The 14,663-nt window shown below is 35.0% G+C and overlaps 1 pseudogene; it reads right to left on the bottom strand.

Annotated features, from left to right (window-relative positions):
- Positions 1-243: 243 nt before the first annotated feature.
- LOC132031966 (E3 ubiquitin-protein ligase COP1-like) lies at positions 244-13,495 on the bottom strand (annotated as a pseudogene).
- Positions 13,496-14,663: the final 1,168 nt, after the last annotated feature.

The following is a 14,663-nucleotide window of genomic DNA, read 5'->3' as shown; positions in this document are numbered from 1 at the left end:
CAAAGGTTGAGCTGTATCAGCACTTTTATGTTGGTGTGAAAAAACTACCTTTGTTTCTCTCTCTTGCCTTTGTACGTGCATGTGTGGACAACAAACATGAAAGATTGTATCCACTTAATGTTCACAGGAAATCAATGGATAACATTGCATATACTTTCCACGACATTTTTTTTTCACTCAACAATGGTTCTAATGTGTACATTCAGAGATTTATTACTTAATCATGTGACAAAGGATGCTGTTTGGTGTAAACACCGCATACAAGTAAGTTTTATTCCACAAAACAGTGTAAAACCGATGTCCTCGATACACTGAACTAAAAAGCAAAACTTTGTCATTATAGTATTACTCTGCCTGTGTCATTAAAGAGCAGTACATCCTCCTAAATTAACCAAGCCCTACAACTTGTTACATGTTTTAATGAATACATTTGACAAATATAGTGAACCATGCCATCTGATGGTTGAATAGATATCTACATAAAAAAAAATTGAATGAAATCCATTTCACTGTGTTTCCACTATAAAATTTCAAGTGCATCTCAATCAAGCATATTCTTAACTAGCAGCTTTATTAACTCAAGCTGCAAGGACTAGCACTTTTATAGTTCCCTGACTATTGGCAGCTAACATCGTAGGGCTATCGCTCTTCCAGCATGCTGCGCTGATGAAATAAGATCCGGCATCTTCATCGGCCGTCTACATTCTGGGGAACCGAATCTATGCCAAGTCACAGGTTTGGAAATCGCCTATACCATCCCAAAGCATTAGTTAAAAATCAAAAAACTATCCGCACTTCAAAAAAAGATTAAAAAATTGTTGACCTTATGGTACACGAATGCTATTTGTTTCACTGCCACATGAGGAGGAATTCATTGTTCACTGAGAGACCATGAAGTTTTCTCATTCACATGTCCTCTAAGTGTGCGAACCTAGAGAAACACTCAAATAGTGTTAACCGAAGAAAAATCTCATCAATCACTACAACTGGTTGGCGGCAGAAAAAAAATCCTCAATGAAGTAGTAGACTTAAAAAGATGGCTTACCGGCAGATTTTCATTCACATCCCACAATCGTAGTGTACTGTCCGTTGATGCTGAAGGAGTTCATTGTTGGACAAAAATTTACATAAGAAACAGTTTTTCTATGGCCACTAAAAATGTGAACTGGCTGGCTGGTGTTCCTCAAGTCATAATAATGAATATGATGATCAACAGAGCCAACCTACAGGATTACACGAGATGTACACCATGAGAATATATCCTTTTTTATACTTTTTTTGGGTTGAAATGAAAAAACAGAGATTTATGAGAAATTCATGGTCCAAATAGCATTCAAAACTTTCAAGGAACACTTGATAGAGGGTCACAAATGGATTTATCTGTCATAAAGAAGCAGGGAGTCTGCATAGATAACCGAATAAAAGATAATCCATATGTAACTGCAAAAAAAGTTTGACCATGGCATGATTACAGCAAGTGAACCTATTCATGGACATCAACCTAATAGCACCAGGAGGAGTAAAAAACATGCATGTATGAGCAATCAATCGAATATATGTTCAGTTGTTGCATCTTAGTAGAGGATAGAATCCTATAATATCAGTCACGGTCTTTTCAGATTGCAAAACGTACAGATTATCACCCATGTGCTTGGGGAGTACAAAGGTATTCACATATTTGATAAAGGTTCCATTATAGAAGACGGTCTAATCTGGTAACTATATGCTTCAAGGTGAAGGTAATTCAGGGCTCGGCAGTGATTTTGTGAGTGAATTTGAACAGTGATTCACAGCTCTTTCACAAAGTCAAGCATATCGTCAGCAACAAAAACTTTTCAGGATACTTCTCTCGAAACATAACACACACTCCTCACAGTGGAGAGAGAAGAGAAGAGACCACCACATCTAAATAAGAATTCACCAGCAGTGCAGAACTGGAAATAAAGAATAAAGAAATCTCTTCATAAAATAAGAAATTTACCGCTATATGAACGCTAGATCAGGATTATATTTCACACAGCATATATTTGCCTTCATATCAATATTAAGACACTTGCTTCCTGGTTAGTGCACCAAACTTTGACCTGCAGCAGCATAGAATGATGATGCAAACCTAAGTTAGGGAAAAGATAAGCACTCAAGTTATTGTCTCAGACAGTGGAAAACATGGTTGCACAACAAAAAAAACTACCCAGAAAGCAATAAAGATAAATTGTTCAAAACAACAGAAACTATATGGAGGAATAGTATGCCTAGAAATTTTCTTCTAGTATAAACTAATGGCCCAAAATGTAGAGACATGATGAGAAACCGAGATTTTGATTTTAAGTCCAAGGTATTTAGATAAGACAAATGTGCCACATTAAATAGGATATTTCCTGCTTTGAGGCCTCCAATTAGAAGACCTGCAGAAAGAACCCTAAGCACCTATAAAACACATCTCTTTCAATAAGTATAAATTTTATTTTGCTGTAGCAAAGGTTGAACATGATGAAGATCCTTTGGTTTTTCAGAGCTAGCAAGGAAAAGGTTTGCTGGTAAGTTTAGTAAGATTTCACCTCTAAAAAGTTGTAATAGGAGATGCGGAAAAATATTTGCAATACCTGGTTTTATTACAAGGTTGGGGAGGAAGGGAAAAAAAAAAAAGAGAAAAGAAAAGGATAAAACAAAAAGATCGGGCTCAGGAAGCAGAATTCTGCTGTAACAAAGATTTCAGTAGCAGTGACTTAAGGAGAGAACCCATTGATATGACATAAGAATTTTTCTACGTTGTTTTAAGCCCTATGGGAACAGCATTAATCGAAAGAGGAAACAATCACACAGAATTCCAAAATTTATATTAGGTCACAATCCGGATAGGCCCGAAGTATTACCAACATAAATAGATTAAGATTTGTTTGACAAGTGAGTAAGTGATCCTTTTATCACCTTACAATCATCACTTCCAGACACAAGCATCGAGGGTTCTGTGCGTGAAAAATCAACACTCCATGCCCGTTTCTCATGCTCTTCATATTCCATCACACTCTGAACATCAGAAAGGATCAGTATCAGTCGTAGCAAGACGAATAAGTATACAGTGAATACTGATTGGCAGAGTGCTGATTCACCTGTCTAGTGGTCACATCCCATACAGTTACTATTCCATCATAATCACTACTAGATATGTGGTTCTTGGTATACTTATTCCAGCTCAAGCAGCTCAGCTTAGATCGGGTAGACATTTCAACAACAGGGCAGTGTACATCGGCAGGTTCATTTACAACCTGAAATGCAGAAGCACAAGAATAACTAAGATAAATAGAAGATACCATCAGCTGATTTTCTCCTACACCAGTACCACTTCAATGTGTTGTAGGTAACATATAATTTTTTTTATAAAATACACTATGCACAAAACAGGCAATGTGCTATCTTACGACCAGGAACTCCAAATTTGCAGCTACACTTATTATTCCAGAAAGAAGGTGACCTTCACGGAGAACCGCAATTTGTTCCCTGAGAAAGATTCCATTTTCACACATATCACATAATATCAAGCGTTATGTATGCCAACAAAGTCTTGATCGTACGAGTTTGTAATTGAACCGTACCATGTGTGAGCTCAACTCTTAGTCTCTGAGCTTCTTTAAATTTTCAGCTAGTCAGTTAAGGAGCTGAGTCTGCCAACAAAACTCGAGCTCTGCTCTTTTGTATTTATGGACAATTTGTTTTTAACAATTATTCGTTTGAAAATATCTATTCTGTAACAATTTGCATATCATTTTATAACTACATTTTTCAAGTTATTAGTGACAAAAACTTATCACCCCATTTAATTCTAAAATTTGCTGTATTACTTTTATAAATTGCTATTAATATATACTCCACATACTTTAGCTTGAATTGGTTAAGGCACAAACTTGATTTATCAGCTTGTTAGTTTGTTGCACAAGCTGAGCCAAGTTCTTTCACTAAAATTATGTGAGTCTTGCTTTCCCCAACTTGTTTGGGATTGAGGTGTAGTTGTAGATCAAGCTTGATTTCAAGCTTGTTTGGAGTCGAATAACTCATTAATACTGAAGTTGAGTTTGCACACTTGGATCAGCCTCGGGCTTGTTTTTATGAATAATCAAAAAGGTGAAAATAATTTCAGAATAAAATAGCTTTTGAACTTTCTCATTTACAAATCAACTATAGACATTGACCTATGATACGTCATTGCACCTAATAGGTATCAAGAGACCAAACCAGCTATAAGTTAAAAACTCACCTGAAGAGAAGTCAAAAAACTTTTATCGTCGTGAAACTCAGCAGTAGCAAACAACTCATCATCACGATCAAATTCAATGCTGCAATAAAGCTTATATTTAAAGTTTAGTTCTTGAATGAATTAGCGCCTACAGAGGTAAGTAGAAGACAAATGAATGGTATGGCTAATAAGACAATTTCTGAATTTCTTTTTTTCTTTTATTGTGTCTGTGATTGCAATTTCAGGTCACAGTTTACTAAAAAACACAAACATTTACGAGACACAGCAAAATCAGCCTCAGCGAAATACCTTTTTAGGGGAAAAAAAGGGATAACTTTAAGCCTTCAATTATACCACGAAGACCAAACTTGCCTTGACACGATATTGGCAGGTGAAAAAGATCCCCATGCCGAAGCTCAGCAATGACTCTTAACCGACTGTTAAAGAATAAAACTAAAATTAGCAAAAAAAAAAAAAAAAAAATTAAAAAAAAAAAAGTGCAAGAATTTAAAAGCAAGCATGTTGAGCAAATAACAGACTAAAAATTATACCTATAACGAGTGAAAGTGCTAAGTACAGACTGAAAATCTGCTAGTCCTGCACTGTAACCTTCTCTTTGTACAACATCTGCGTCCTTTTCCTCCTTAACACGCGATTTGTTTGCCAATTGGCGTCTCTTTTGCAAGTAACATTCTTGGAGATCATTGAACTGTAGTCAAATATAAAAACCATTCACCAATAGATATCGAAGAGTAGAAAGGCAGGCTAGAAAGATACCAATAACCAACACAGGTAAAAAGCCAGTTCATATATCTAATTACTTGATGGAAGTATATGTGCTGCCCATCTCTCAACGAAAGCTTGAAAGCTGATGGAAAATCGCTTATCAAGAAGGATTGTGCACGATAGATCTCTTTAAAATCAGCATGTGAGATCACCATTTATAACGGGAATAAGTTGGGTAGCTGAAAAATGAAATTTAAACCTAGAATGTAATGTGACCATGTGATGCATCTTAGTTTGATCACCACAAGCTTTCATACAAGATACGTGTGATCAAAGAATAGTCTGTTTTCTTATCAAATTTCCCGTAAGTCATGAATCCAGTAGTGAAGCCCAGTACTGATCAGTACCGAAGATCATTTTGTTCATAACCAAAAGAAATTACAGCAAAAAGTACTTCCTCTTTTTCAATTTGTTTGTCCTACTCTCCTTTTTGAGCTGTTTTGAAAAAAAGAATGCCACTTTCTATATTTAGTAACTCTTTACATCCAACATCTTACATGGCTTATTTAAGATCACAAGATTCAAAGGCATTTTGGTACATTACACACATCTTTAGTTTTAAACACTTAAGATTCAAGGTCTTCTTTATTTTCGTAAACTCCTTACGAGTCAAACTGAGACAAACAAATTGAAACAGAGGTAAATTAATAGTTAAGAAACCTGTATGTGACATAATGTCACAGCCACGAACCTGTGCATTGACGGCGCTTCTTCCTAACCACAGCCAGACTGATTGACTCATATGTTGTGAATTCATTTCACTGATTGAAGTATCTTTTTCTCGGTGGTCCAGGAGAGCTTATTTGTGTATGTCAAGTTTCCAGTCGGTAATCCTCCAGGTGCATTTCGTGAAGCGGAGAAAAAGACCACCGAAGTTCCTATCAGTGGATGAAGACCAAGGTTTTTTCTGACGGATCATCCTGGCATTAAGAAGCTGTTAGTGCCGATCCCTAGCCCGGTATAGGTCTATTCTATGTCTCTCCACTGAATTTAAGTCCTCTTTGATGTATTGCAGATCATTTTGCACCTAATGAAATGCACAAATCAACAAACTGGTTATCAGGTTGTTGTTGGAGAAAAGCAACTGTAGCTGTCCAAGACTTTAAAGAAGACACAATGACCCAAGTAGAGAACCACTTGTATTTAATATATCTTGAAGTTATTTAGAGAGAAGAAACAACAGTAATAGGGATAACCAAACAGAAAGTCAGTAAAGCGCCCAAAATCATATGGTCATAGCTTTTCTACCATGATACATTTTTCTTCTTTAAAATAAATATCTACTCTTCCTTTCTTGACTTTTTTTTCTCTAGGTGGTATTAAAGCCACACAAACCTCATTGAGTTCATCAACTTTTTCTTCCTTAGCATCTGTAAGAAGTCTAGCAGAATTTGCATATTTCGCTCTGCTTCTTCCTGCTCCAATTCCTCTTTTTCTCTGATAACAACGACAATAGAGTGTCCAGCTCCTTAACTGATACTTCACAACCCTGTCTAAGCATAACAAGTGTCACATCTCAAGCTTCTACACAAACTGATACTGACAGTTAAATCTTTATAGGTGTGCGATTTATTCCATACAGACCAATAAAAAGAACATAAAAAATAGCAGAAATCTTATCTGGTTCCATAATGCGGAAGGGCTCCATAATCCTCTGTGATCTTTCAAGCAGTTCTACCAATCACTTTTATAGTTAAATTGAGGGCAAAAGAATAAAATGAAAAGAACAGAGACACTTAGTTATTTAGTTAGGAAGTAAAACTGGAGGACTAACGAATGCTTCTATATTAGGTTTTTAACTCCTTTGGCATTGAATGAAGCATCCTCTCAAACTACCCATGTTCAACACATGAAAGAATCTCGAACACAAATGTAACTATATCACAAAGAAACCATTTTTATGTCTAGATTACCATATGAAATTTTGATTCACAACCAAAACCACAATAGACATGGTTTACCTTTTTTTGCTTTTTTCAATTGTAGATAGTTTAACCCATTTTTTTACCAATTACTTTTTAACCCTTCTTGTCCACAGAAACCTATTAGCCTTTTGCCATTCCCATAGCCTATGAACACTACAAATCTCAGATCATCACCATTTCAATCTCTCTTTAGCTCCATTGTAGGTTCACCTCGTGGCAGTGTCCATTCATGTATCACCATACTCGCTACACCCTAGACAAAGATTTTTTTTTTTCTTTTTCTTTTTTTAAATCAAGAAAAAAGCCTATTGATTCCAATACACATTTACATTAACTATAATAGAGCATATTCTACTTACCTGCTCCAACTGCTTCTATACCCAAGAAATTATATTTCTCGACATTCATAAAAAGAGACACAGGTCAATCCCTTTGGATTTACATACTCATACCTCTATATGGTAGGCATTAACACCCAACTACAATTCAAGGATAAAGCTTGTCTGTTTCCACAAAAAGAAAGGCATCTAACTGAAGATTAGTCTGCCAATTGAATAAATACTAAAATAACAACCATCAAGCACTAATAAGTGAGAACTACTAAATACTATCACAAACCAGTACATTACCAGGATGGCCTTACAAGAATTTAGAAATCCGAGATTTTGAACAATTTAGTCAACTTAGACAAGCCTAACTATAAAAACAAATAATTACACTAAAAATATCTCTGGATAACCAACTTTATTATGCTCCTTAAAACATAGAGCCAAAGTAAGATACCAAAACTAAAATAAGAATTTAGGCACAGCTAAAATTTAGGTCAAAGTACAATAACTCAAAAAACATATAAAACAGATCACCCAATTTTAGATTAGTAGTTAAAGAGAAACTTGAACAGGAGAGGTTCTTCATCAAACAATCTTAAATTAGTCGTGTCAAAAAAAAAAAAAAAATCGAAGACCAACTTAATTGTGACTTCACCTAGAAATTGAGAAAAAGCTCACCTGTTCCAGTGAATGACGAAATTGTTCAACAGGAGATGCAGTTTTTGAAATCTGACGAGCAGATGTCTTCTTCAATAGCACAAAGGTGGTACAGAGAAACCTTTAACAATAAGCTGCATTATGAAGTAAATCATTTCAAGATGCAACCACCTGATATATATGCTACATTAAAAAATCAACAAATCCTACTAATATGTTCAAAGACGATTAAGAAGGAACAACCAATTTGGAATCTAATATGAGTCCAACATCCTGATCTGCTGGAAGCATATCATCCTAATCATATTTTTTAGCATTGTGCAAACCATCTCTGAAGGCCCACTTCTGTTGAGTCAGTTCCAAGGGAGCTAATAACACATTTAACTGCTTAATTGCTTACCATATTTTTGCCATTCTTTCATCTTTCTTGAAAGGGACCTTTCTTTCTTCCTACACAAAGAAAATGTTTCTTTACTAAATTAAAGTGATGACAGAAAAGCGGAAGAAGCCCTTGCTAAATATATGTATGTTAAGTTAATGTACTAGTTATAAATGGCAAAGAGACTGCCCCCAGATAAGCGTAAGCTTGCGAGAGGGGTGAAACCTCCTTCTCAAAAGTTCAAGGTATTTATGCATTGGTACTTTAAAAGAAATCCTAGCCGCTCAAATCCATTTCCAAAAGGATAGTGTGAATGAGAAATATAAGGAATTTGGAACCTCCAATTGATGATTACACATTAGATCAAATTTGAATTTACCTCACATAAAAAAACCTTAATTCGAAAAAATCCAAATTGTATTTGCACTGAAGTGGAGGTGAGGTCCTCTCGTAAAAGAAATCAATAAAACACCTCGTCTACATATTAGAGAAAGCGTTGTCTGATTAGAAGACAAGACATCATTCACATATAACATAAAAGGAGAGCTACTAAAATGTTGTTACGTTCCTGTTGAAAACTTGGAGATCTTTCACCCCAAGATCCCCTCATTTCTTTAGAGACATAACATCCTCTCAGCTGACTAAGTGAAACTTCCTATCTCCACCATAGAAATTCTCTTTTGGAACATTATAGATTATACCCTTCTGATGTTACAGTCATCAGATGCTCAAGTGTACATGACCAACACATCTCTGAGAGCCTTCAATTTCTTTTCAATGTTTGATCAGATCAGACTATCCTTCATGTCATCAATTTATCTCAAAACATGTCCACTTTCTGAGCATCTTTCAGATAGATCTTCTTTCTCTCAAACACGCCAATTTCTCGACAGCTCCCAGATAAGTGGCTAAGGATGTGATTGGATTCATATTTAATGTCAGTAGACCATTTGTGTCTAGTGCTATCAAAGGCGAAAAGCGTAGAAAAGCGCCAAGATATGTTTCTTTTAATGCAAAGCATAGTTAAGGTACCTTAAAGCCCATGCTTCAGTGAAGAAAGGCACAAATACAGAGAAAATATGCTTACAAAATATCAGTGCATGCCCAGATTATTTGTGCAGATATATCAGTGGGTTTCGGTCTAGAGCACACTAAATGCATTTAGTCAATTTTTTTCTCCCCTTTAACAATTCTTGACCTTTTTGAAATGCAGCTTAAAACCACAAATGACTCCATTTCCCCGCCAAAATTCAACATTTAACACTGCAGCACAGATACCAAACAACTGAAACTTGCAGGTGCGCATGTGCTAAATCATTTCTTCGTGCTTCCGTCACATGGTCGAGATAACGATTCCGGAATAACCAAAAAAAGGCAACACGCCAAAGCAGTTTATATCTGTACTACGCCCTTTCAACACCATTTACTTTGTCAGCTCAGCTATTTAGATTTCGGTGCCCAACAACCAATAGTTCAATACCAACACTATACTAAACAACTACTACTACTACTATGTTGGCTATATGAATAATCAGCCTCTGTTCCGTTAACGGGCATATTTTCAACCAATACTACATAATTGTGATTGTACTATGCCCTTCAACACCATTTACCATACCAGCTCAGCTATTCAGATTTCAGTCCCCAACAATCAATACCAACAATAAGACTAAACAACAACTACTATTAGTCTGTCATTACCATATTGGCTATATGGATATAATTAATATCCGTTCCGCTTTACTGGGCATATTTTCAACCAATAGTGCAAAATTGTGATTGTACTATGCCCTTCAACACCATTTACTATGCCAGCTCAGCTATTTAGATTTCAGTCCCCAACAATCAATACCAACACTATAGTCTATACTAAACAACAACTACTATTACTACTATGTTGGCTATATGAATCCATTATTTTCTTTGCACCCATAGAGCCCTCAATTGTATAAAGATTGGGTGGAGGTTGTGAAGGAATTACTTTTTGTAGATTTCTTTACCTTTAGTATACCCTTGTATAGCGCCAGTTTTTGGCCATGTTTATGAATGAAAATATGTTTACCTGATCCAAAAGAAAAAAATGAATCCAATTAATATCCGTTCAGCTTTACTGGGCACATTTTCAACCAATACTAAAAAATTGTGATTGTATTATTCCCTTCAACATCATATAATTATTCCCTTCAACATCATATACTTTGTCAGCTCAGGTATTTAGATGTTTAGTACAGCACAGCTACTATGTTAGTAGGGCGCAAAATGGTTAAGAAAAATAAGTAACCATCCAATCCAACCCATTAAATATGGGTTGGATAACTGAAAATTTTAAAAATGGATCAAATATGGATATTATCCGTATTATCCACTAAAATATGGATATCCATATTATCAATACCTATTTGTCTGCTTGTTATTTTTCATGTTCTTGTTTTCTAGGAGTCCGCTTATTTGGCTTTTCGCTTGTGTTCTTTCCTGACTATTCTTGAAACCAAGGGAATCCATATTATTTGTTGGTTAACCCATTTTTATCCGTGTTAGATATGGGTGGGTCGGATATTTTATCCATTTTTATTTAACACGTTTTCGACCTGCCGGTTTGCCACTTCTAGATTGTACTATGCCCTTCAACACCATGTACTTTGTCAGCTCTATTTAGATTTCAGTGCCTAACAATCAATACCAACACTACACTAAACAACAACTATTACTACCATGTTAGCTATGAATTCAGCTTTACTATGCAATTTTTCAATCAATACTACACAAAATTCCATAAATAACTGCTATTAAGAAACAAACATTAAATTAAATAAACCTTGTCAAGAGGAAATTAGGATTAGAGTTGGCTGGTAGTGAGATAATGAGAACAACAGGGAAAATCACTCTTGATATGAAGATGAGTAACTATACACATATAGAAAAAAACTATGTCCACAAGCTGTTAAAAAAGCATCCCTTATGATCTGCATACATATAGGCACAATTATCCCTGTCTAATAGCCATATGAATAATTACTGTCCGTTCCGCTTTACTGGGCACATTTTCAACCAATACTACAAAATTGTGATTTAATACTATGCCCTTTAACACCATGTATTTTGTCAGCTCTGTTATTTAGATTTCGGTGCCCAACAATCAATGCCAGCATTGGGGGTGTTCATGGTTCGGTTTGGATTGGTTTGCCTTTAACAAGAAACCAAACCAATTAAATCGGTTTTTCAAATGTTGGAATTAAACCAAACCAATTAAGTCGGTTACTCATCCCTTCGGTAATTGTCGGTTTTTCAGTTGTTTTGGTTTTGTCGGCTTTTTCTAAATATATGACAATATACTTCCAAGCGCATATTAGATTGACTATATGTCAGCACAAAACTACTACTACTATGTTAGCTATATGATGAATAATTAATATCCATTCAGCTTTGCTGGGCACAGTCGCAATATAATACTACAAAAAGTTCCATAAATAAGTGTAAGAAACAACACTAAATTAAAACAAACCTTATCAAGGAGAAAATTGGGATAGAGTTGGCTAGTAGTGAGATAATGAGAACAACAGGGACAATCACTCTTGTTATGAAGATGAATAACTATACACATATAGCAAAAACTATGCCCACAAGCTGTTAAAGTGCATCCTTTATAATCTGCATACATATGGACACAATAACTCCCCATCCAATTCCCATTCTATCCTTGTCCCAACAGCCTCTTCTTCATCCTTTACTACACTACTCATCACTTCACCCTCACTAAGGGCATTACCCCTCCTATCAAATTTTCCACATAGCAAATTGGATATTTTGTGGAATCAACTACGCGTCCATTCCATTGTGTGTAACGACTGATTTGGTGTGATCGCTTCGTTACCTTTTCTTTTTCCTTCTCATTTTGTCTTTACTTATTATCTAATAATCCTATTTTATCCTCTATCCTATCTTTTTATAGTAGTTCTACTCCGTACCTTACTTTTCTTGTAAATTTATCCTTCAAATTGTTGATGTGTGACAGTATGTAACAAACGAGAAACCGTACAATTTATACAAAGTAGTATTCATCAAAACAATACGATGCATTTACAATACAACACAATACAATATAAATACGATACATTATGAAACAATATGTAACAACCATCCAAACAGAGTATAAATTAAACAAACCTTGTCAAGGAGAAATTGGGATAGAGTTGGCTGGTAGTGAGATAATGAGAACAACATGGGCAATCACTCTTGTTATGAATATGAGTAACTATACAGCAAAAACTATGCCCACAAGCTGTGCATCCTTTATAATCTGCATACATATAGGACACAATAATTCCTATCCAATTCCCATTCTATCCTTGTCCCAACAGCTTCTTCATCATCCCTTACACTACTCATCACTTCACCCTTCACTAAGGGCACTACCCACCAATTGAACTTTCCACCATAGCAAATTGGGTATTTTACGGAATCAACTACGCCTCCATCCCATTGTGTGCAATGACCGATTTGGATCGCGTCGTTACCTTTTTCTTTTTTTCCTTCTCGTTTTGTCTTTACTTATTATCTAATAATCCTATTTATCCTTTATCCGATCTTTTTATAGTAATTCTACTCCTTACCCTACTTTTCTTGTAAATTACCCTACTTTTCTTGTAAATTTCTCCCTGCTGATGTTCGACATTATGAAACGACAAGAAACAGTACAATCTATCCAAACATTGTATTAATCAAAACAATACATTACGATACAATACAATATAATACGATACATTATGAAACAATATGTAACAACCATCCAAACAAAGTGCAAGAAACAACATTAAATGAAAACAAACCTTGTCAAGGAGGAAATTGGGATAGAGCTGACTAGTAGTGAGATAATGAGAACAACAGGGACAATCACTCTTGTTATGAAGATGAGTAACAATACACATATAGCAAAAACTATGTCCACAAGCTGTTAAAAATGCATCCTTTATAATCTGCATACATATAGGACACAATAATTCCCTGTCCAATTCCCATTCTATCCTTGTCCCAACACCTTCTTCTTCATCCCTTACTACACCACTACTCATCCCTTCACCCTTCACCAAAGGCACCACCCCTCCAATTGAACTTTCCACCATAGCAAATTCAGTGGAAAATTCAAGAACTGAAATGGGGTTTTGTTCTTCTTTTTTTTTTTTGATTTTGGGATTTTCCAAACAAGTTCTTGTTATTTTCTTGCTAGTCAATGAAGTATGACTAGGATCTTGAACTAGTAGTGGAAATGGAAGTTTAAATCAGTTAATTGAATAGAAAATTCAAGAACTGAAATGGGGTTTTGTTCTTCTTTTTTTTTTTTTTTTCTTTTCTTGATTTTGGGATTTGTGGTGTAAGAGGAGCAAATTGGATATATTTAGCAAATTGGGTATTTTGGAAAATCAACTATGCCTCAAAGTCCAAACAGATTGCCAAAGGAACAAGTGAAGCAGTCTCAACGAAAAATGAACTGCTTGATAAATTTTCTTTCTAGTTAATGAATTGTGACTTTGATGTTAAACTAGCAGTGGAAGTGGAACTTTTAATTCAAGAACTGAAATGGGGTTTTTTTTTTTTTTTTTTTTTTTTTATTTTTAAATAATTTTTGGGATTTTTGTGGTGGAGGAAGAGCAAAGGGGAAAAGGGGTTAAGGTCCCCCCACAAAAGGAAAGATTTTGTTTTGGAGAAGATAAGGTAACCACGTTTTCTGCTCTCTTTATTAATTTGTTGTTGTTGTGTTTCATAAACTGTTTTGAGGAAATTTAGATTGTGTATTTGTTGACTGCTAGGAGTGTTCCTAACTGCCAGTGAGCAATACTTTGTTTGATGATGATGAGATTTAAATATAGAACATTCAAGCTCTGTATTTATCTTAAGAAATTTATTAAATGTGTATAAATTGTTAATTTAAATTTCATTAACGTAAAAGGACAAGAATCCCGAATGGCTAAATTTTAAATACTAGTTTCGCCTCTACAAGTAGCTTATAAAGTAACATGTAAGAGGGTATTTACCTAAGCTTATAAGTTGGGCAAACTGGATTGTACATACTTTTTAGTTTATGTACACGTTTAGTAAATATGCAAAATACTCATAAATCAAGTGCTTATAAAGGACTTGTGGTTTGGCCAATTTTTTTTTTTTTTTCTAATTCTCACAGTACCTTTCACAAAATAAAATATTCAAATTGTTATTAATATGAATTGTGGATATCGATTTATTATTTTAGTAGTTTCTTTAAAAAAAATTATAAGTAGCTTACAAATAATTCGCAAGTAGCTTTGTGATCACCTTTAAGAAGCTTACAAGTTGCTTTACAAGCAACTCTCTAAATTAGCTAC

Source organism: Lycium ferocissimum, chromosome 9, assembly GCF_029784015.1.
Source record: "Lycium ferocissimum isolate CSIRO_LF1 chromosome 9, AGI_CSIRO_Lferr_CH_V1, whole genome shotgun sequence".
In the NCBI taxonomy this organism is placed as follows: domain Eukaryota; kingdom Viridiplantae; phylum Streptophyta; class Magnoliopsida; order Solanales; family Solanaceae; genus Lycium; species Lycium ferocissimum.
Note: the sequence above shows the minus strand (reverse complement) of the source record. Positions and strands in the feature narration are given on the sequence as shown.